This window comes from Onychostruthus taczanowskii, unplaced genomic scaffold, assembly GCF_017590055.1.
Source record: "Onychostruthus taczanowskii isolate IOZ18803 unplaced genomic scaffold, ASM1759005v1 scaffold43, whole genome shotgun sequence".
Classification (NCBI taxonomy): domain Eukaryota; kingdom Metazoa; phylum Chordata; class Aves; order Passeriformes; family Passeridae; genus Onychostruthus; species Onychostruthus taczanowskii.
In genome coordinates, this window is record NW_024501792.1 from 2,977,360 (window position 1) to 2,999,813 (window position 22,454).

General features: G+C 45.1%; 1 long non-coding RNA gene across 1 annotated transcript; it reads right to left on the reverse strand.

The window, feature by feature from the left end:
• Positions 1 to 13,862: 13,862 nt before the first annotated feature.
• Positions 13,863 to 21,858, reverse strand: LOC121340890. Its single transcript, XR_005953356.1, has 2 exons — positions 21,674 to 21,858; positions 13,863 to 14,330 (listed from the first exon to the last, which is right to left on the reverse strand). It is a non-coding gene; the product is annotated as an uncharacterized LOC121340890 (long non-coding RNA).
• Between the last annotated feature and the right edge of the window lie 596 nt (positions 21,859 to 22,454).

The window sequence follows — 22,454 nt, forward strand, 5'->3', positions numbered from 1 at the left end:
CTCCTTTTCTTATTGTTGTTGAGCTTTTTGGTTGGTTCTGTTGTCACTTCTCCCCACAAACCCCACAAACTCTAGATGTGTGACTCTGGAATTAAAGGAGAAAGCTCAGGACTGGCTCTAGGAATGGCTGGATTAATACAAATTTTAGGGCTTCTCCCTCTTCCTCTGCTCTTTTTGTTGTTGGTTTTTGGGGGGGTTTTGGTTGATTTTGTTGTCACTTCTCCAAATAAACCCCACAAACCCTGGGTTTGTGCCTCGACCCTGCTGATGGGAAGCTCTGCCTCTGCTTTGGTGCCACCCCAACCCTTCCTGCTCCCCTTCCCACGTGGGAGGTTGTGGAGACAGAAAGGGAGAGGGAGCAACACTCAGGTTTCTATTTTTGGTGGGGGAGTGCAAAGTGAGCTCCCAAAATTCCTTACAATGCCCATGGCACACTCCAGGAGAATAAACAGAGCTGGCACTGGGATCTGTGCAAGGAATTTTATTTTTCCCCCCTTTTTTTAAGTGCACTCAGTCCTCCTCTCCTCTGCTATCTCTCCCTTTCCCATTTTTTTTCCTCTCATCTCTCTGGACAAAAGATTCCACAATCAGAGATGCAAACACCAAGCAAAGAGGATATGTACTTAAAATGCCACATGGCTAATAAAACCTATTTTACAACAGATCTCACCTTTTACAAGCAAATTGACCACTGTAAGAAAAAAAAAAAAAAAACCAGCCCCCAACACCCCAACCCTCAATTACAGCCATTTAAACAATTCTTTGAAAAATACCAAGATTTTAAAAATAAAAATCACAATACTGGCAGTTTCGGTATCCAACCAAACCAACCAAAAGGTACGAGGCCACAGATTTCAGGAATTAATTTGGGTTAATTCAGATGGCAGAGATGAGGTAGGCAAAATAACAAGCAATTACCTTTTCCTGCCTTTGAAGAACAATGAACTTGGGAACTGGTCCAACTTTAGGAAGAGTGATTACAGATTTTGTGCTCAGAGAAACCTCTCCCTCCTCGAGACACACAACACGTGTACATATGTACTTTTTACGGCCATCCACTTATCTGTAGTCCATAACACTTGCAGGATTAATTAAAGATAAAATTCAATTATTTATTACATACCCTGCTAATTATTTTTGAAGCTCCATAAAGAGAGCAGGAAAAGCTGCCCAACACAAGCCATAATTAAGCAGAAAGGCAGCGTTTGTGTGGTCACTTGGCGAATCCAACACGCAAAACGTTTATCATTTAACCATTTCCTTTATATTGTGCACCAGCCTAGGAGGGTTTGAAAGCCGGGCAGAATGACAAATTCGACTTAAATCTAATTTTGAGGAGAGAATATCTATTTCTACGAGTTTCGACAATCACTTTAGTGGATAATAAGCAATGTTAAATAAAACATGTAGCTAAATAGGCATTAAAGGCCTTTTACATACTTGGAAGAAAAGAAAACAGTTTTTTTCTCTTTTTTTCCCCCTTTTTTTTTTTTTTTTATGCTGCAGACTGCAGGCATTTTGGTCTATCTCTGTCAAGTGCAATTCTTTCTTGATGAATGACAAGGTACGATAATAGGCTGCCGTTACCAGGGCAACCAGACAGCAGAGCTGTGTGCCTTGAATTTTGTCATCTGAAAATGAAACCAGAAGCAAAAGAAAAGCTGAGAATCGAGCGACAGATTAACTCTGAGGGGGGGGGACTGGCGGGGGGGGGGGGGGGACCGGGGGGGGAGAGGGAGCACAGGAGGAGGAGGAAGGAGAGAGCAAGGAGGGGGAGAGGGGCTGCATTACAAGCAATTAAAATTACTGTAATCTGTGCTCGCTGTGTGTGTCTGGGTTGCAGTTGCAGCTATCATTTGTCAATAAGCTTCCAGCTCTGTTTTCCCCACCGTTCTCTTTGTTCCAGAAATGTGGTAGTGGGGGGAAAAGAAAAGCTTTAAAAAGTACTTTTCAGGGCACTCACCTTTGCAAGAGGTGGCTCTGCAGCTTTGCTCCCAGCAGCTCTCCCCAGTTGCTCCCAGCCCCTCTCAGCTGGGAATGTAACACTTATTTTGTGGCTAAATGGGATCTCCTCAGCCCAAAAATTCCCCAAGGATTTACCCAGTGGCTTCACCTGGGCCTGGGAAAGTCTCCTTGGAGTCCTCAGGGATCAGAGCCATCCCCACAGGAACTGGTTTTGTCTCACAGGGACAAAGTTGGGGACATTCAGGCAAAGGTTGGAAGCAGAAGAGCTCAAGAGGGGGACAGTTCACCAGCTCCAAGTAGCATCAAATTTAAACACCAGGATGGCTGGATCTGGGCTTGGCTTTATGGAGATGAGCTAAAACTGTCTCCTTTGTACCCATAAATTCCAATCAAATAGAATCAACACACACACAAGCCTTGGGTTTATAAAAAAATACCCAAACTGGCAAGTTCAAGCTGTAGATGCACGGTGTAAATAGCTTCACAAACTCAAAATATTCCCAGATGAGCCAAAAACCCTGCCTGCCCAAGCCCCAGGAACTAAACCTGTAGCAAATTTCCTCAGCCCCGTAACCTGAGACCTCACAATATTCGTGTTTCACCCTCTTCCATTCCCTCCAGAGATTTTTACGGATGCCTTCTCTCCCTAACCTCCTGGGTTCGCAGATTAAACTTCACTCCTGCAGTTTTGTGGAAGAGCTGTTGATAAAATAAACCTCCTGTAATTTCTCTGCAGTCCCTCAGGCGAAACTCCCCGCGATCCTTGCGCGGTGTGGGTGAATCATTAGGCTCCTGCACCTCAGAAATTGGCATTTCTGCCAAGTTTGAAGATGAGGAAACCGCCACAGAGAAAAATCTGCCTGAGTCAGAGCCTTTGAAGAGTCCACAGGACTCTTTCCTCCTCCTTCAGTTTGGACCAGGCCTTAACAGCACTTGAAAAAAGGACTTTGGGTTCCTGGCTCACAACTTCAGGTCTCATTAGGCCAAATTTCTTCCCAATGAGCTTTGTCTGAAAACACTGATTTAAAACGTACTTAATTCAATTAAAAAAGAATGCGAAGCAATAAATGTTGCCTAACCAAAATTACACCACCTTTGCACAGGAAAATTATACTCTGAGCGTGTCAGTCATAGAGATGACATGTTCTGGAAATAAAAATTCATAACCTATGCATGTTTTTACATGGGCAAGTCAGTTACCTGATTTTTAAGGTATCTAAAGGAAGTGATCATCCCTTCTTTTTCTCCATAGTCTAATGGGTTATAAAAGAATGACTTAATTTTTTGGCATCTTGACCGCCTTTGAATATTTTCCGTGGAAGAAGAGAAGTGATTTTTCTCAATATCATCACTTGTGTGATTGGCTTTTTTTGCCACGGCAAGCCCAGGAGGTTGCAGTTGTGCTGATTTATTTTTGCCTGGCTGTCACCCCATGCGTGGCACCGAGGAGAGGAGCCCCTGCTAGCCCTGGCAGCAGCAGCAGCTTCGTTCCACGTGGGCTAATTAGCTCTGGGTGTTTTGGGAGGGAATGTGGCAATTTGTGCACTTACACAAAGTTTTGGAGCTGGATCATCTCCACGTTCCAGCTGAGCTCCTGCACAGGTATCAAGAAGCCAACATTTTGGTTTTTTGGGGTTGAAGGAATGATCTGGCTGCTCCTCCAGTCTCCATCCATGCAAGTGGTCACCAGGGCAGTTACAAACTTGTCTTTATTGCAAACTGTTTCCAAACCCTTCATTTGAAATTTGACTTAATCCTCCTTTTCCATTCAGTTTTTGAGAGGCAACAGGAATCTGCACTAGAACTTGTCACCAGCTGCATTTATAACATGTGAAGGTGTTACTCCTGATAATCTGGTTATCCCCAAACTGGTTTTGTCCAATGCAAAAACGGTTTTTATTAAGGGTTTTTTAAAATTTCTGTTATCTATTATTTCAAATTTTTTTTCTATTTCCCTTTTCTATCCTCTCTGCATTCTCCTGTTTGTGCATTGTGAGAAAGGAAGAAAATGAGTTCTGCTTTATTTGAGTCTCTAATTCCCACAAATCAGGAGATTTGGATAACACATTAAACTACAGCCTTTCTGCAGCTACCACACATCAATTCTACTTTTCCCCATCATGTAGCAGAGGTGCCTTTCACTATTTGGGAAGTCTCATGGCAGAACCATGAAAACGATTGGGAAATGCTCCTTGAAACCTTGGGAAATGCCTCTGGAAACCTTGGAAAATGCCTCTGGAAACCTTGGGAAACGCTCCTGGAAACCTTGGGCAGTCCTTCTACCTGCTTTGGTCAGAAAAAGCAATCCTGTTAAAAGAAATTATCAACATATTAATAATTTTGACTAATTCCACACTGCTTTTCTCATAGTTGGGTGAGGCAGTGTAGAGCACAGCCACAATGGTTATTTTAAATTTGGGACTGAATTAAGGCCTCAGAGCTGTCTTAACCCACTAGACCATCCTGCTTTTTAATCTTCCTTCTGTGCACCTCTGTGTTAACTCAAGCTGAGGCTGAATTATGGCTCCTTCTCATCCCTGATAAGCAGTGGCAGAGCAAAAGCTGGAGTTTACTCAGCCTTGTGCATCCATCAGCAGCATGTCAGGCAGTTTCCAGTCCTGGAATCCTTATTAACAGTGGTGATGGAAGAGGCCCCTGGAAAAGAGCGGGGTTTTCAAACCCCTCCACGGAGAGGTGACAGCTCAACAAATCACCTTTGGATTTGTGAGCTCAGCAGATTGTTCCTGGAAGCTGTTGAGAGAAAATAAATATGGAAAACCACAATGTCATTTCTAAGAGTCGCTTTTCAGAGCCTGACCACATTTTAAGTATCTGCTAAGTGATGTCCTTTCTCCTCCCCTGCTCCCGGCCAAAACCAATGTTGTATCAATCTCCCGACAAAAGACAAGCTTGACGCTGGGGTTCCAGACACCAAAACAAATACCACCTACAGCCCTCGTGAGTCACACAACTCATGTGACTTAAAACAAAAATAATAAAAAATTAAAGAAAGAAAAACTCAACTAATTCTTAACCTGTGAGACTCACAGAAAGGAAGTAACTCAGTGAGACTTTTCTCTTTGCGAATGACTGTGTTTGAGGGAGAGAGGATGAGTTATAAATGTGAAATAACATGACACATCTCTATATAATAAATGAATTTTGCAGCTGGGCCCAAACCCACCCTGCTTGGTCTGACCCCAGGGGCAGCCCTGTCAGGACTGTCTCTGGGAAAGGGCAAAGCTTCCTTTCATTGCCATGGATTGGATGGTCCTGCACCCCTCAGCTGAGGAAGTGAACCAGCTCCAGCCCTGCTTTATTGACCCAGATATATCAGCACAGCTTCCAGACCCCAGCTTGCTCCCTTTGGGAAGCCCTGGACACTGGCAGGAGAAGCTTTGATGTCTTTGCACCTGTCTGTCCTTCTGTGCTGCTTCCTCCTCATGGAGATCCCTTGGCTCAGCAAACTTCTCCAGGTGTCCTTCCTGAAATCTGCTTCAGGGATGAACGGAATGTTTAGTAAGGACTGGGGAAAATGGTTCTTTTGGAGAGAAAGATAATGCTAAGCTTATATCCATGGCATCTGGGTTTTCTGGTTATGGGTACATTAAAATGTATTTAAATACTGGTATTAAATGAGAGCTTCTTGCTCTGAGTGCAGTTGTCCAATAAATTATTTCAGAAATGGCTTCAGACTTTTGCAATAATCATTTTTTGGCAAGCAACAGGACTCTTAAAAGAACCACTTTATCATTCTGAGGAGATCATAAATGGGAGTTAACTCCTAGATACGGTCGTTTGCAAAACCATCAGAGGTAATAACAAAATATGAGCCACTTCTAAATGGACTGCTGAGGAGGAAAAAACCTGTCACCAACCCACAGCAGGCCAGCAAATGCAGGCAAAATGTATTATACCCTGCCCAGCAGATCCCCTCTCTGTCAGATGGAGCTGGCACAAGAGAGTTTTTCTCTTTGAGAAGAATGCCAGAGCTGTCTGGTGGGCATCATCTCCAGTGGGCACTGAGAACTGTGAGCTCCCAGCTCTGCTCCTCCCTTTGATGCCATTTTCAAGTTTCACTTTCAGCCTTCTGTTCTCTCCAATGAAAGAACAAACAAGTCTCTCAGATTTTTATTTTTTTCCCCCCAAAAAAGTCATTGCTCATCAGCCTCTAACCACTCTTTTTTCCACAGAGGGATCCTTCACAGGAGCACAGAGCCAGGAGGAGATTTTGTCCTGCCCTGGGCGGCTGAGGGGCAGGTTGAGTAATCACCACATCCCCAGTGATGGTGCTGCTGACTCATGCTGACACAGGCATGGTGAGAATATGGGAATTCTCACTCTTTGAGGTGGCCCTCAAATCTCTGCTCTCTCTGACCAGGGACAGGACCTGAGGGAATGGCTGCGGGGGTATCAGGGGAGGTTTTGTTGGGTGTTTGGAAGAGGTTCTTCCCCCAGAGGGTGGTGGGGCACTGAACATTCCCCAGGGAACGGGGAATGAGCTGCCAGAGCTTTTGCACAAGGTGGGATTTGATGATTCCTGTGGGTCCCTCCCAACTCAGGACAGCCTATAATTCTACAATTCAAGAATAAAGCAGTGTCCAGCAAAATGATGAGCCAAAATGAACCAGTTATCCATGGAAACTCTCTGAAAAACACCCCTCAGACACTCTGGAACTGGGGACTCCTGATGGAGAACTGAAGGCCTCAAGCCCTAGGCCTCAAACTGACAGAGGAGCCCAAATATTTGGAGTATGACAAGAAGCAGCTTAGCCAATTTAACTTATCTGTTTTCATAACAGTTGGAGAGGCTCCTGCATCTCCACTGGGGAGTGGGTGGGGGGTTAGGAGAGCTGTCACACTTTGATAAGTAGGGCACTCCGTTATGAAAGATTAAGGCCAGAGATGAGGATGCAGCTGAGTGTAAATGAGACTCCCAAGAGTGAAGATCAAAGTTGGGAGGAAAACCATAGTAAAGCATGAAAACCAAACTTCCTACCAGGAACTGAAGCATGAAAGGGCCATGGTGACTTTCAGCTTCGAGGCCAGAGGCTGAAGGCCTTACTGAAAGCTGTTGGGGGGTCTCTGTGCCAAGCTTGGATGGTCCTCACTGGAAACAGATGGGAAAAGAGGGGTTCCTGCATGTCCCATGAAAAGAATCAACTCTGCAGGCTGGGGAATCGTGCTAACAAAGCCAGACAAGATACAGCTTTGATATTTCTTGGCATTTTTCTCCTATAAATATGAAGACCACAAGACTTTAAAAAAAGCCCAGAGGGTTCTTGTCTGTGTGTAGTCATGTAAACCACTGCTCATCAGAGAGGCTTTCTGGCCAAGGAATTAAAGCTGTTTCCTTCCTGGCCCCATTTGTTAAAGATTCTGTCTCTGCTGCTTCAGTACATCATAACTGGCTGGGACTTCACAGGATGGGAGAGGGAAAATCTCTCCCACAACAAGGTGACAGCCATGACCACTCATCTGGTGCAGGAAAAGAAGGTGCACTGGTCTCAATTCCATATTCTCTTTATCACAGGAACTCTGCACATGTTATTACCTCGGCCAATTCCCTCCCTCTCTGAATGACTTCATGTGAAATTTGGGGTAAATAATTCAATTTCCCTGTACTTGCAAAAGAGGGGGGTTTAAGTAACGATTGTACTTACCCTATAAACTGCAACTCAGCCATTAGATCCACCTTATCTGAGCATCTGATAATCTCTTGCTGCTTCCCACACTGTAACATTAAGTTTGTGGAAATATGGCATGGAAGGAGCAGGAATGAGGTCTGTGCTCGTGCTCAGGTCAGAGGAGCAATAAAAGGAACACGAGGAGCTGCTTTGGCAATGGTGTTCTCACTTTCCAGATCCCAGCCTCCTTTAATTAACTTTTCTAAAGTATGTGAGGAAAGAAGGGTGGAACACTGAGCTCTTCTCGCGTGCTCTGACTGCAGCAGAGCTTCTCTCCAAGGCTATTTTCAGCAGCTGCTGCTCATTGCAGCTTCCAGTGGAGGGGGGATAGGGGTGGCATCTCCCACTAAATGTGCCAGCACTCTTGCCTTCACTACCCATCTCAGTTTGGGGTTAAAAAGACGGTTTAAGGTGCAGTGGAGCTTGCTGAGCTCCCAGGGGGAGGCAGGGCTGCACCCTGGGCAGCTGCAGGTGAGGGAGTTCTGCCCTCCTTTGGATTTGCCCTGCAGTGACCTGTTCCATGCCCAGGGACACTCCAGTGTCCCTGCACTGGGACAGTGACCTGCTCCCAGTGGTGGTGCTGGCCAGCACCTTCCCTTTCACAGGGTTTATAGCAGGAGACAGCTTTGCTGGTTTATTTTCCCCCTTCCCCATGTTTTTCTCCTTCAGTTTCCCATTCCATCCTCATCAACTTTCTCATCAGGTCACTCCCTCCCTCGATCTCCCTTTTACACACGAGTCAGGTGTGAAATTCCCCATCCCTCCAGCCCAGCTCTGCCCATCACCAGCCTGCACCAACCCCAGGGGCTTCCCTTTGGTCACTGAAACCCTGCAGCAATAAATTTGGCAGAACTGGACGGGGCTGAAGTGCACAGCCATGGAGAGCAGGAGATGTGTCTGGCTCTGAAGGGGCTAAACCACATAATTTGCAATTCCTGGGCTGGAGCTGAGCAAGGCTCTGGGTTCTTACCCAGGGAACTGGGTCAGGCTCATTTCTGTGCTGCTGCATTTCCACCCCACCTTTACCTGTGAGCAGAGACACAACCTCCTCACACCTTCCCCTCTGGCAGCAGAGCCAAACTCTGGGACGAATTCCCATCCACAGGCGACCCGATTTTGTTCCCACCAGTTTTCCCCAGTGCTCTCCCTCCTCCCATCCCTGCAGAAAGCAATTCCTGACTGGGAGCACAGCATCCAGCAACTTCCAGGAGAGCAGGAATATTTATATCAGCTGGGGATTGATCCAGATTCTGTTTAGCTTTAGTCCCCTGTTTCAGAAACAATAATGTTATGAATAATCCTTTTATGTTCATACATCTTGTATAAATATCTGAAACGTGTAGAAAACCAAGGAGAGGAGGGAATTCATTAAGGTGGACGAGGGGAATGTGGCTCTGAGGAGCAAGGGGCTGCTTAGGAGAGTTTAAATTTGTTTATCCCATTACTTTTTCTTTAGAAAGAAACCAGGGGAAACTAAATCTAACCAAATTTTTCTGAACAATGGTGGGTATTAGTTTGTGGAAACATATTCCTGAGGAGCTCATGGGAGCATTAGTGTGTTAGTTCAGCTGCCCTAAAATATTTTTCTTCCGTGTTTTACTGCAAAATTCCTGATCAGGCAGGTCCAAAGTCTGGAATCAACAGTAATTTTTCAATAGAGTTCCATGGATTTACAGGCAGGCCCCATATGCTCATTATTTAAAATAAATGAAGGGAAAAAATAGTGAATCAAAATGTGACAGGAGCAGCGACTTTTGGAAAATCCCCCTAATTTTAAAGAGACCTTCGAGCCAACTTTTGAAGACAAAACAGGGCATGCATTGAATTTTCAGCTCAATGACATCACGTCACCCTGATTTCATCTGGTCCCCGCATGTTCTTGGTGGAGTGTAACTCGATGCAGCTCCGTCCAGCTCGTGGCACGCTGTGATTTATTACAATTTAAATGATAAAGCACCCAAGAATGTTCAGGCAATTGGATTAGCCCATTGACTGAATGTGCAGACAGCTATTTTTAGGAAAGAGGTGTCAGTTTGTGCAATATTAGATGGCCTGATCTGTTTTTTACTGAGAGGGCAGGGGAATTTCCCTCCTCACATGGTTCTGATGTTACCTCTGTGTCCTGCTCTTTTTAAGTGGAGATCTGAATGCCACAAGATTTTATTCATCAAAAGTGAGCCCAAGTTCTTGCCATCCTCTGCTGAGTCTTCTGAGAGAGGCTGGCAGGATAAACCAAACCCAAAATTTTGCCTGCAGTTTACAGAGACTCGGGACACGGATTTTGGTGTTCCCACATTCTGTAGGGATGGCTCAGCAATGACAATTTATGAGGAGCAGGACTAGAACACATGCAAGTCTCTGGATGCCAAGTTCTTGATTCACACCATCCCATCCTCATAAATTATCAGGTGGATCCTCCGAGCTGGAAGCTGCTGGACCCACAGCTCCAGACAGACAGGAAACGGAAAAAAAAAATTGATGCTCCTGTCTTTTGTTTGACAAATATTTTAGGATAAGGCTCCGAGCCAAAGCAAAAAATAACCCTGAAACTGGAATAATTCATGAACAACGTGGCACCACAATAAAAGGTTCGTGTTAGTGCAGTGGATTCTTTAATTCAGCCAAGAGGAGAAAGTGCTAAAATCAACACAAAGGGATCCCATTAGGAGATGAAAGGCTTGTTGCAATCCCTTTGGTTTACTCAGCTGGGTCACTTTAGGAGCACTGAGTGCTCAGGTGTGGCCTAATTCTCCTTTTCTTGTGTTCCTAAGAGGGGCAGGGGCTGAGGGCGTGTTTAGGTGGGAAGGGAATTCGAGATGTGTATTTTGAAGGAGGGCATTAACCATTCTGGCCACCCTACACCGAACTGCTCCCATTCCTCGGGACACAAAGCAGGGAAAGGGCCTCGATGGCTGCAAAAATTTGTTCCTTTCTCGACAGCAAACTCTTCATTTCACATGAAAGCATCAGCAGCTTCTGGGAAACAGATTAAATCTAGTTCCAAACTTCCTCTTGATATGGATAAAAAATGTCTAGGAGGGCTGGCTGGACTGATCCCAGCAGGAACGAGACCTCCTGCTGCTGAGCTCTTGGTTCAGTGTTTTAACATCTGATCTTACTGTCCCTGGGTCAAAATGATGCCTGGTGCAATTCTGACAATGACATTAGGGTCAGCTTAGGAAAGAATTCCTTCCAGTGTACATGTGGGTTTTGAGTCCACCACAGTCCAGCTCTTAGGAGCAAGGCAAGGCTTGCAGAAGGCAGCAGATAGAGAGAAAAGTCAAAATTTAGAAACAGATTCATTTAAAAATAGAAAAGAGCAGGTTTAAGTGCTCATTCTTTTAAACATCTCTATTTTTTGCATCTGCTCTAGTAGCAAAAATATTTGGGTTTATGGAAGAAACATGGAGGCACCACCAATGCTGAGGATTTCAGGGATTAATTGCTTAGACATTGCTAATTGTGAGGGGAGGGGAGTCACCAGAGAGCTTTACCTTTGTCTTCTGTTTTAGCAGCCAGCAGGGAAAAGCTGAAAGGAAAGGATATGAAAGGATATTCTGGCCCATGTGATGTAAAAATAGGGGCAGGCTGCTATCAAAATCAGGAATTCCCTCATGGAATTGCCCTCCTGGTTAATCCCCCAGCTGCAGCTTCCAAACCCCTCTGGGCTGGGCTTTCCTGGGCCTTCTGGCAGGATTTTCATGAAATATAAAAGTCCATGAAGGTAATTCTGCAGTCAGTGGTAGAGATGGAGCTGTGAAGTGCAGGGATCCCAAAAGAGCCAGTGCTCCCCATGGCAAACCCTGTCTTTATTCCAGGGAATTCCCTGATCCTGATATTCCCAGCCCCACCTCACTCTCTATTTATCTACAATGAGGCCTGGCTGGATGTGAGGCAGAATTTAATGATAGAGGAAAATAAGTGCAGAGTGAGGGGTTTATAATGATCTATTAAAAAAAATAAATAAATTAGGAAGCAGGACTTCTGCAGCTTTTGAATCTTGAGGTCAAAACAACCTGAGCATCTCAAGAAGTCCTGATTAAGCCAAGATTTGCCAGTGCAATTTTTCCTGTGTGACTTTTCTTCTGACTAAGGTGAGTTAACAGAGGAAGAGCTTTCCTAAAGGCTGTGCAAGCTGCCAAATGCAGCACACTCAGCTCCAAACACCCAAAAACTGCTTGAAGGGTGGGAGTCAACAACTTTCAGTGCACTCAGAGCTGCTGAGGGCACAGCTTGATCCCCCCACTGCTCCATTACCTATACTGGAGGTGTCTTCTCAGGCACAGATGGAAAAGGCTGAAAAGGAAATATTTGAAAACGGAGGGTGCATTAGAGGAGTGATTGCAGCACGGTGATTTATAGCTGCAGTAATGGACTGGGGCTCAGCGAGCTGAAATCCAATTATCAGCCCTGCCATCTCAGGCAAAATGCTTAAGCCAAACTTTCTAATCGGTGCTTTTAGGTTTGGGTTGGTTTTCAGAGGTGCTCAGCGCTTCCTCACCCCACAAAAATAACATATCCTTCTGCAAAGCAAACCCTCAGCATGGAAAGGCAGTTTTCCCTTCCCCGTCCAGGAGGAAAAAATAGATTAAAAAAAACCCTAAAAGAACCCATTAAATTAGATTATAGTTGATACTACTGTGCTTGATAAATATTTTCAATAACTGGGTTGAAAATCAGTAATCTTACTCCATGTTATCAGGAAAATCAAAGTGAGGAAAAGAGGTTAAAAATGGCAAAAATGAGGGATGTGATTCTCTTCCTGTGTGGATCAGGATCAGGGTCAGGAACATTTCCATACCCACCTCACAAAGGCACTTGTGAGAGTTAATTGGGAACTCTGCAGAAAGTGGCTGGAGCTCCACAGATGAAGCTGCTGTGGAAGGGCTCCATTATTAAATAATGAGGGGCCATCACATGTGAACAAAACACACTTAGATGTTTCTAAGATATAGATTTCTTAGATATGTTTTAGAACAATGTGTTGTTTTCCAGCAGCCTCATCCATTCCAGCCTGCAGAGGATCAAACATTTCCCAGAATATTTTGTCTTTTTATTTCTGAGACTGCAGCATTGTTATTTCTTTTCGGGGTACTGAAACAAAAAAAAAAAAAGGGGATTTTGGTTAAAAAAAAAAAAAAAAAAAAAAAAAGGGATTTGGTTTAAAAAAAAAAAAAAAAAAGAAGAAGGGAAGGTTTCACACAGCATGTGCCAAAGGAACAAAACCTCTCCCTCGACATCTGTCCCTGAACAACAGAGGAGACCTTGGGTTTCATATCTCAGCTGAAGAGATAAATGTGGAAACACCTCCCCCACTGTCCCACTGCAGTGTGGTGGCCGGCCTGGGACAGATCCCTCGGGACAAAGAGCTGCTGGAAGCTTGGCTTTTGCCACTGGAGTCTCCTCTTCACACCTGCACAGATCCTCCACACAACAGACAGAGGCTGTGCTTTGGTGGGCTGGAATCTGGGGAGAATTCCTCCTCAAATATCCCAAAATACAGGCTGGGGGAACGGGAGCAATTTTATTTGCCTTGGCAGTGCCAGCTCGTGTGCCATGGCTGTAAGGGAAAGGAGCATTTGGCTGCCTGAGGAATATGGGGACCTCAGATTCTCCTTGAATATTTCTAGCAACTGAACAAAAATGTTGTGTTTCTTCTGGGTTTTGATCACTATTTTTAAGTGGTCTGTTCATGTATTCCAAAAGGAATGGGATGATGATGTAAAGACACCAAGAAGGACACCACTCATTCAAAACCAGGGCTTCCCTCCTGCTACAGTTTTGCTGCAGCATCTTCCAAAATCCACATTATCCCCCAAAACTACACACAGAAGGTCAGGCCATGTGAAAAAGAGCAAAGGGGGATAAAGGAGAACAGGAATTATACCAAAGCTGTGCTGTTATCTCTGAATTATCCATCAAACAGCGGAGAGAAATATCCAGATTTCAGGATTTTTTTCCCCCTATTTGGGCCTTCAACAGTGAGATGCAACAAGCAGACACTGGTGGAGTGAAAACACAATTCAATGGAAAGGCAGATTTTGTGTGTGAGGTGCTCCACGAGCCCACCAACCCTCTTCCCAAGCTGGCATCCAAACCCCAGGAAGAAGGCAGCCCCAACCACTCCATGCAGGGAAGGAGATGCTCTGCAAGCCCTGGTGGGAAGGGGAGAAAGGGGTGAGCAAAAGAGACAAACACACTTCAAGTAACTGATTCACAGAGGTGCCATTTACTGGATTCCTTGTGGAAAACCGAGTTCTTTGCATGTTCAGACATGATACAAGCACACCAAAGCAAAACCAAAGTCCACTGATTAATTCGTGATCCTTTCCACACCTCGTGGCCTGTTCTGGAGGAGCTGGAATCCAGGTGAGTGGGACTTTATCCACAAACAAGTTCGTGCACCGAGAGGACTCTTCTCAATCCTCAGCATTTCTGATGCTTCACAGCATTTCTTGCATAATTCATCCTAAAAGTGAAGCTACCAGCAGGGCAGTCAAGTGAGAAGGGTGCAGTGGCCTGGGAGCACCAGGCACAGCTTCCAGGGAAAGTTCAGCTTCTTGGAGCAGCCAGAGGGAGCAGTTTGGAGATTCTCTCAGCTTCTCCTCCTTGCCCTCCTGTCCACCTTGCAGAGGGATGCCACAGCACAGAGCACCAGGGCTGGGTCAGTGTTGGTGCCTGGCAGGAGCAGCCATGGAATAAACTCGATTTATTCAGCAGCAAGGAATAAACTCAGCCAGAGCTCATCCACTCCTTGTCCATCAGATCCTCCAGCTGCTGGTGGGACACGCCTGGCTGGAAGGGTGGTGTGAGAGGCACACACTGCACAGCAGAGCCTCTGTTCGTCCTTCCATCCCTCCCTCCCTCCCTCCCACACCCAAAAACCAGACATTTCTATCAGATTCACCACCAGCCCACTGCTGAGACACTGCTGTAGGTGGAGCTCTGCGAGTCGAGGCAGCAAATAAATTATTCTGGAAGTGTCAGACATTTCAGCCCAGGAGATTATAGATTCATTGACTGCAGTGTGGGAAGAGCTGTTAAATAAAAACAATTGCAAGCAGGCTCACCAAGGAAAGCAGAGATTCCTCTTTCATCTTGGAAATTATACATATATATTTTTTTTAAATTGGTTGGAATGCCCTCATATATTCAAATACAGTGCCAGAGCATTGGGTGAACGACAGAAAAACAGAAGAGAAAAAAGGCATGACTTGTTCACAGCAGTACCATGGATTTCATTGTTACACGTGGGGGCACACCAGAAGGTCTCCTGGCATGTCAGAACCTCATTCCCAACCAGGAAGGTTCCAGAGAGGAAGAATTTGTGCTTAAAGAACAGCAGCCCTGTAAACCAGGAGACAGAAACATCGTGATGTGATTTGCATTCTTGGCCAAAGCCCTTTGGGTGTCTTTTCCCCTCCTATCCTCTCCTTTTTCCTTCTACAAATGAGTCTCCACCTCTTTTTGGGCAGGGAAAAATCTGTTTCCATGTTCTAGGGATAGTTTCAGGGGAGCCTGGAGGTTTTTCCCCTCCATGCATAAAAACAATCCCAAACTCTCAGACCTTACCCCACTGCAGGACTTGTGTGGGTTATCCATGGAGTAAAAAGCACCAAAACTGTAACACAGGAGGAAAGTTCAGTCTGGGCGCAGAGTAAAAAACAGAATTATTGCTGAATCCAAGACTGATGCACATCCCCTTCCGTTATTTAAAGCAGGAGATTTTTAAGTGGCTGGCGAAGTCAAATTTTCAGCCATTCCTTTGTTTGGCAGAGGGAGAAGGAACCCCAAATATATCAACCACAGAGGCAGTGAATGGGAGTTTGCAAATGCCTCTCGTGAACTTGGGATGCATTCAGATCAAAGGAGCATAATGAGATATTCTGAATAATACAGAGAGATATTCTGAGCAATATTTGATGCACCTAATTACTGAGAACGTGCCTCCCTGAGTTTTCCAGGAGCAGGATCAATGCCCTGCAGGTCCTTGCCCATGGATAGGATCTGTGGATTGCTAACCTGGATTCAGCTCAGGAGCATCAGCAGCTACTGATTCCAGGTAAAAAAAAAAAAAAAAACCTCATGAATCCAAAGGGAAAATATATTTGCATGGCATGAGAGCTGTAGCCATCCTACTGAAGACCTAAATCCACAGATGATGATGGAGCTCTTCCCAGTTTGGTTTTGGCCTTGGAATGAGAGCCCAGGTTAAACCAGAGATCCCAAACCTCCTCTGGACTTGGCCACACATTTCTCAATGCCCAAAAAAAAGCTGAAACCAGCCAATCCAGGACCCCAATTAGCTCTGTAAATAAAGAACTTGGACTCCAGCACTCATCCAGCAGCTCCAAATGCCAGCCCCATCCCAATCAACCCAAGAGAGGCTCCTGGCTGAAAATTTAATCTTTTAAATGGATCCCTCGTAACAGATCTGGCTTTTCCTCTGCTATTGACTAATATCGAAAATTCCAGCTATGCATATTCATTTCCTCTAAATACCTGATCCCCTTCCATGGAAAATATTATCTTGAGGAAGAGCCCAATTAAATTGTGCAACTCTTTGCAACCTCTGGTGTTACAGTATCAGGTGGGGAAGCAGCAGCAATGCTGGAAAACACAGGATCTTCGGGAAACCCCACGCATTATTAGGTTTGATGAGCTCCATTTTCTTGATGGCTTCTGAAAGATCTTTGTGCTAATTAGCTAAGAATACCACTGAATTATTTAATTATCTCTACTTTTGTGCCATAAAATATGTTGTCATATCACACTCTGTCTTGCTGTTGCTCTTCATACTTAATGATGCCTTTAGAGTTCCTGATTTCCTTTGTTCTCCCTCTGCAAGTGGTTTTTGGTGGGGCTGGGGAAGGAGGGGAGAGCGCAGAGGGGAGGCCAAGGGAAAAAAAAATCTCAGGTTTTAAAGAAATTTTGACGTGTGGGAAAATCTTTACACATGCTCAGCTCCAGCTCCCTGTGCCATACACAAAGCGTGTCTCAAAGCTGTATATTTATTGCTTATCCAACCAGGAATTCTTTCCAGAGGGGGAAAAAAAAAAAAAAAAGGGAGAAAACACCATTTGGAAAAAAAAAGAAAAAATTAAAAATCGGCAAGGAATGCCTTTTTTTTTACCAAGGAAGAGGTAAATTATGATAATTACTCTGACTGGTAGGGTCCTTAAGCATTACTAATTAGCATTTATTGCCTGGATTATTGAAACAATGTGTGTGTTCCCAAGAGTGAGGAAGAACTGGGATGCTCTTTCCTTGGGAGCCCTGGGAAAAAGGCAGGGCAGCAGGAATGCGGCACAGTTGGCACCGAGGCTCCTCTCCCCGAGCTCCAGCCTCGTGCAGAACTGGAATTGTACCTTTGGGAAACCCACGCCTTGAACTCCTCAACCCTGCCTGCCTTCCCCCCTCCTCTCGCTCACGGAGAAGGGAACAAAATTTAGGGTGGAAAAAGGAGAAAAAATTAAAAAATCCGAATGGTTTGGCAGTGGTTGGAGGTGCACATGAACGTGGAGTTCACGCTCTGGGAATTGCAGTGTCTCCTGGTATTCCAGGGATTGTGCACAAAACTCCTATGAAAAAGCATTTCATTGCTCTAAAGCACTGAGGTATGGCCAAGCAATTCCTTACAGAGGAATTAAAGGGTTAACAAATCAAACAAAAAATAGGAATACTATGGTATTTCCAACTGGCATTTTGACTGACTTTGCAATCAGATTTTGGCATAAACTGCATTTTAATATCGAGCATTTATAATGTGATTTAGGTTAGGAATTAGAAATCGATCAGGAATTAATCAATCATCTAATCAGCACTGGCCACTACACAGCATCTCAACTGCAATTTGCTATCTGGCCCAATAAATCCTTAAGTACCTTGGAAATGATTCAGGGAAGAAAGGCAGTAAAAGTATTCTCTTTTTTTTTTTTTTTTTTTTTTGTAGCTGCAGCACTGTGCAACTTTAGGTCCTGTTAAACCCCTGGAAATAAAAGAGCAACAATGGAAAACTGCAGAATGCCTCGGACCTTTTATTTTTACCTTTTCCTGCCACCAAACCCTGTGCCTTTCAACTTGGGAGAGCAAGTTCCAACTCAGCCACAACGAGGTCAAAGTCACCGAGCTCAAATCTCCAGTTGCTGCTCGGACAAAACTCCCAGACACCAGAGTTTTGCAGAAGTTACAATATATTTTTTGTTAAAAAATAACCATATTTTAAAAAATCCCACGCCTCATTTGCTTATCTTTCTCCTTCGTAATTATTTGCATCACGTATTGCACAGAATATTTAGCAATGCTTTATATTAAATATAGTGGCAGCATATTAGATATACTTTTTGATTGAAACTTGTTCCAGCCTGGTGGTTTTTATTTTAGGGCTGAAAAAGATCTGCAATCCTTATTAAGCTTTACTTATTCTATTTATTGATTAAATTAATGCCTAATATTTATTTTCCTTGTATGAGAAAAAAACAACCTTTTTGTCCACAGATTTGTTTTTTTTTTTTCCTAATGAAAACATAACATCATGGAAATTGATGAAATTGTTATTAGAAAAACTCTGTAACACTAAAAGAAGCAAGCCTTGGATCAAAAGGAATAAGACAAAATGGGGGGGCCCAAGCGCAATATCCCTCCTTTTGTCTGCGGAAGGTGAAAATCGCTGCAGGAATGGTTGTGGATGAGCTCTGCCTGCTCGAACAGGAACGATCCCGGCTGCCTGTTCCTACCGGGGCTGAGTTTCACCCGCGCTGACATTTCTGCAGCCGCCGGGCTGAGAATCGCCCCGAACCTGGAATTCTGCAGCGCGGAGGCGCAGAAGGCAAAGGAAAAGGGTGTGGGGGGCTGTTCTATTCCAGCCGCTATTCCCTCCTTTCCTCCTCGCCTTTCCCCGTGGAAAATCACCCTCGGGGGGCAGCGCGGGATTCTCTCTCCCTTCTTATTTCCATCCCCTCCGCTCATTTTTTTTTTTTTTTTGGGGGGGCTGAGCGCTCTGTCTGTCCCTTTAAACCCCAGCCGCGGAATTGATGCGTCTGGACCGGGAGCTGCTCCCGGTTCCGCCTGCGCGGAGCCCCCGCGGGCTCCGTCCCCCTTTTCCCAAACCATCCCTCCCCGCCCATTGTTTTGCCGCAGCCCCGCGCAACCCCCGCCCCGCACCGCGGACACAATAGCGACCCCCGGGGAGGGGACAGCGGGGACATCGCGGGGGCTCCCAACGCGGGGACCCCCCCCTGGAAGCGCAGGGATGCGCGGAGATGCGCGGGGGATCCGCCGCAGCCTCGCAGACAAAGCGCTTTTCCCCCTTTCCCTCCCGGCGGTTAAAAGGTTGGGGAAAGGGGGGAAAAGCGCCCCAAAAAAAGCGGTTTTTTTTTTGTTTTTTGGTTTTTTTTTTGCGGGTGTGGTAATGGCTGGACAAAGGTGCGGGGCTGCAGCGCTCCGGGTTCCAAGCAGGTAACAGAAAATAAATGCGGCTCGCTTTGGAATTAAAGAACGTTTGGAATAATGTAGAAATTCAGAAGGACAAGGCTTTCGTGGCTTTTTTTTTTTTTTTTTTTTTTTTTTCTCCCCCCTTTCCCTCCCGGGGGTTAAAAGGTTGGGGAAAGGGGGAAAAGCGCCCCAAAAAAAGCGTTTTTTTTTTTTTTTTTTGTTTATTTTTTGCGGGTGTGGTAATGGCTGGACAAAGGTGCGGGGCTGCAGCGCTCCGGGTTCCAAGCAGGTAACAGAAAATAAATGCGGCTCGCTTTGGAATTAAAGAACGTTTGGAATAATGTAGAAATTCAGAAGGACAAGGCTTTCGTGGCTTTTTTTTTTTTTTTTTTGGTTCCTCCCCCCCCCTCGCGCTGAGGTAAAACGCTCAGTGAAATTACAGTGGCAAGAAAAAGCAGCTAAAATTAATTTTAAAAAAAAAAATCAAAACCAACCAAACAAAATCCCAAAAAAGCCTTGGCTCTCACCATCTCCTTTGGCCTCAGGTCACTATGACTAATCTAGATAATGATACCCCCCTCGCGCTGAGGTAAAACGCTCAGTGAAATTACAGTGGCAAGAAAAAGCAGCTAAAATTAATTAAAAAAAAAAAATCAAAATCAAACAAGCAACCTTTTCCAGTTCAATAACTGTTAAACAACAGGAACCAGCAAACATATCCTAAAGCTCTTAAATAGCAAAATGTTACACCGTCAATTAATTTTTGGTGCATCGTTTTAAGTTCAAGCATTTGCATTCAAATATCAAACAGTAATTCGGTGCCATAACAAGGTACAGTAACTTCATTATAAATTGCCTTGCAGAACAGAGATAAGAAATACAGTTCCAACCATAATTAATTTTACAGCAACATAAAAAAAATCTAATAAAGAAAAACAGCAGCAGCAGGAAACAATTTGAACATTTCTGATTCATCATTTACATATCATATAGCCCGGAAAAGCAGCAAAGCTGGAAGTTCTAGAAAAGGACTCGAAGAAAACTTCAGCATTTCTTTTTACTTTCCAACCATTAATACATGCAACCATTTTATTCTGCACTTTATTTTCCCAACCTACAAAATCCAACCCATCTCCTGGCTTTTTATTTTTATTTTTTTTCTATCTCCTTTTTTTTTTTTTTTTTTTTTTTAACCTTTTTTTTTTTTTTTTTTTTTTTTTCGGTGTGTCCATAGAGCACATTTCCAAGATTAATCGTTCAGTTTTAAACTTGGAAGCATGAGGCATGCTGGGATTTCAGCTGAGGTCAAGCACCAATGTACCGAGCTGTTACTGTTACGCTCTCAGGGTACTCTGTGTTGCTCTCAAGAAGGGGAGGAAGGCAAAAAAAATAAATCAAAAAATCAAAAACGAGATGCTCTATGCAGTGGCCTGCTGCAAAAAAATCTCCCTCTTTTACCACAGGCGTGGTATTAATATTCCTCCATATTGAAGTATCTGTATTTATGGTTTAATTCGGCTGTATTAATTAATACGTCTGTGGATCGCCACGCACACCTCAAGAACTGTATTTACATCCATATCATGTATATCTTATCTACACACGCATATATAATAATCACTCTGTGTGTACACACATACACCCCCATATCTGGATCAGCTGGAAAATTATCTCGTGAATATACACACACACATTAAAAAAGAAAAAAAAAATGAGGAAAAAAAAATCTCAGCGGTACGAACGCTGATTTTAATTTGATTTTTATACAGAAAATGGCCATAACCACCGCCCTACATCAGCCGATGGAGCCTAAGGAGGAGAAATACACTTATTTTTTCCTTAAAAGGTCTCTAAACACTATTGTATGTGTGTGTATACGGCTCTAAATATACACACCCGCGCTCACACATATACACATTGAGAGAGGATATATTTCTAAAATAAAATAAAGATGTCAAAGCACAACTCACAGCTCCCAAGAGCCTAACCCGTGGATTTAAAAGCTAAACATCACAAGTTAGGGTCTCAGGGATTGAGAGGGGCGCAACAAACTAGTCCTTGCAAAAAAGAAATTTAAAAAAATAAAAATAAAAATACCAAAACCAACGGGGATCAAAAAATAATAATCATTAAAAAAAAGATCAAAAGGAGAAAGAGGAAAAGAATAGCAGGCAAGTTCAATTCATGGCTCAAGATTACAAAACAGGACACACAGGTGGAAGGAAAGAGCTTCTCTAAGGACCCTCTGTTGAGAGAATACATTCCATTTTTAATCGTTTATACAAAAAAAAAAAAAATGACATGGCGCGGCAGGTTCCTTACAGCTCCCAACAAGGTCGCTTGCGACAAATACACGAAAAGTCTCCGCATTTAAATAACGAAGAGGAAGTTTGGGGCAGTGACGGAATTATTTTCATTGTTTCAACGAGAAGGAATGCAGAAATAAGAGCAGGAATCTGCAGGCTCGCTCCCGGCCCCTGGCACAAAGCGTGCAGCAGCAGCAGCAAGGCGCTGCCTCCCCGCCCCCTCCGCCAGCCCCGGGGATGGAGAAAAACCCCGAGTCGCCACAAAACCAGGTAGAAACTCACCATTTGGAAGCGGGGGAGGCTCCGGTCGGCGGCGCTGGGAAGGGCCGGGGGGGCCGGGGCAGTGCCCACAGCAGGCTGGGTGCCCGGCGGGGTTTGACACCCGAGCGGGTGCGAGCGTGCGGTGTGTGCGCAGCCGGGGGAGGGAGGCGGCCGAGGGAGGGCGGGTGTGTGCAGCTGGGCAAGCCGCTTGCATTTTTAAAACATCCCTCTCTTTTTTTTTTTTTTTTTTTAAAGGAAAAGGAACCGAATTCCTCCGCAGCTCCTCTCGCCTGCCGCCCTCCGCGCTGCCCGGCAATGCCGCTGCCGCCGCTGCTGCTGTTGTTATTATTATTATGATGAAGAGACGGGGCTGGGGGGCTGCGGGAGCCGGGGCCAGCCCGGTGCCGGAGCGAGCCCCAGACTGTCAGCGGGGAGGAGGAGGAGGAGGAGGAGGAGGAGGTGGAGGAGGAGGAGGAGGGAGGAAGGGCGCGGGCAGCAGCGCCGCAGCCCCGGCCGCCCTCCCCTGCCAGCCGCCGGCCGGGGCTTCAAAGGAAAACCTGGAGAAAAAGCGGCTCGCCCGGGAGAGGAGGGTGCGAGCCCCGCGCACACACAGCACACACACACACACACACAAAGGGACTCCATCCTGCACCGACTCCTCTCTCCGAGCACCTTGTGCACCCCCAGCCAATGGAAATTTACGCCGGCCATAACCCAGAGCAGGATTTCGTCCCCAGCTTGCCACCTCCTTCCCTCCGCTCTTCTCCCCCTTCCCTCCCTCCCTTTCCTCCCTCTTCCCCCC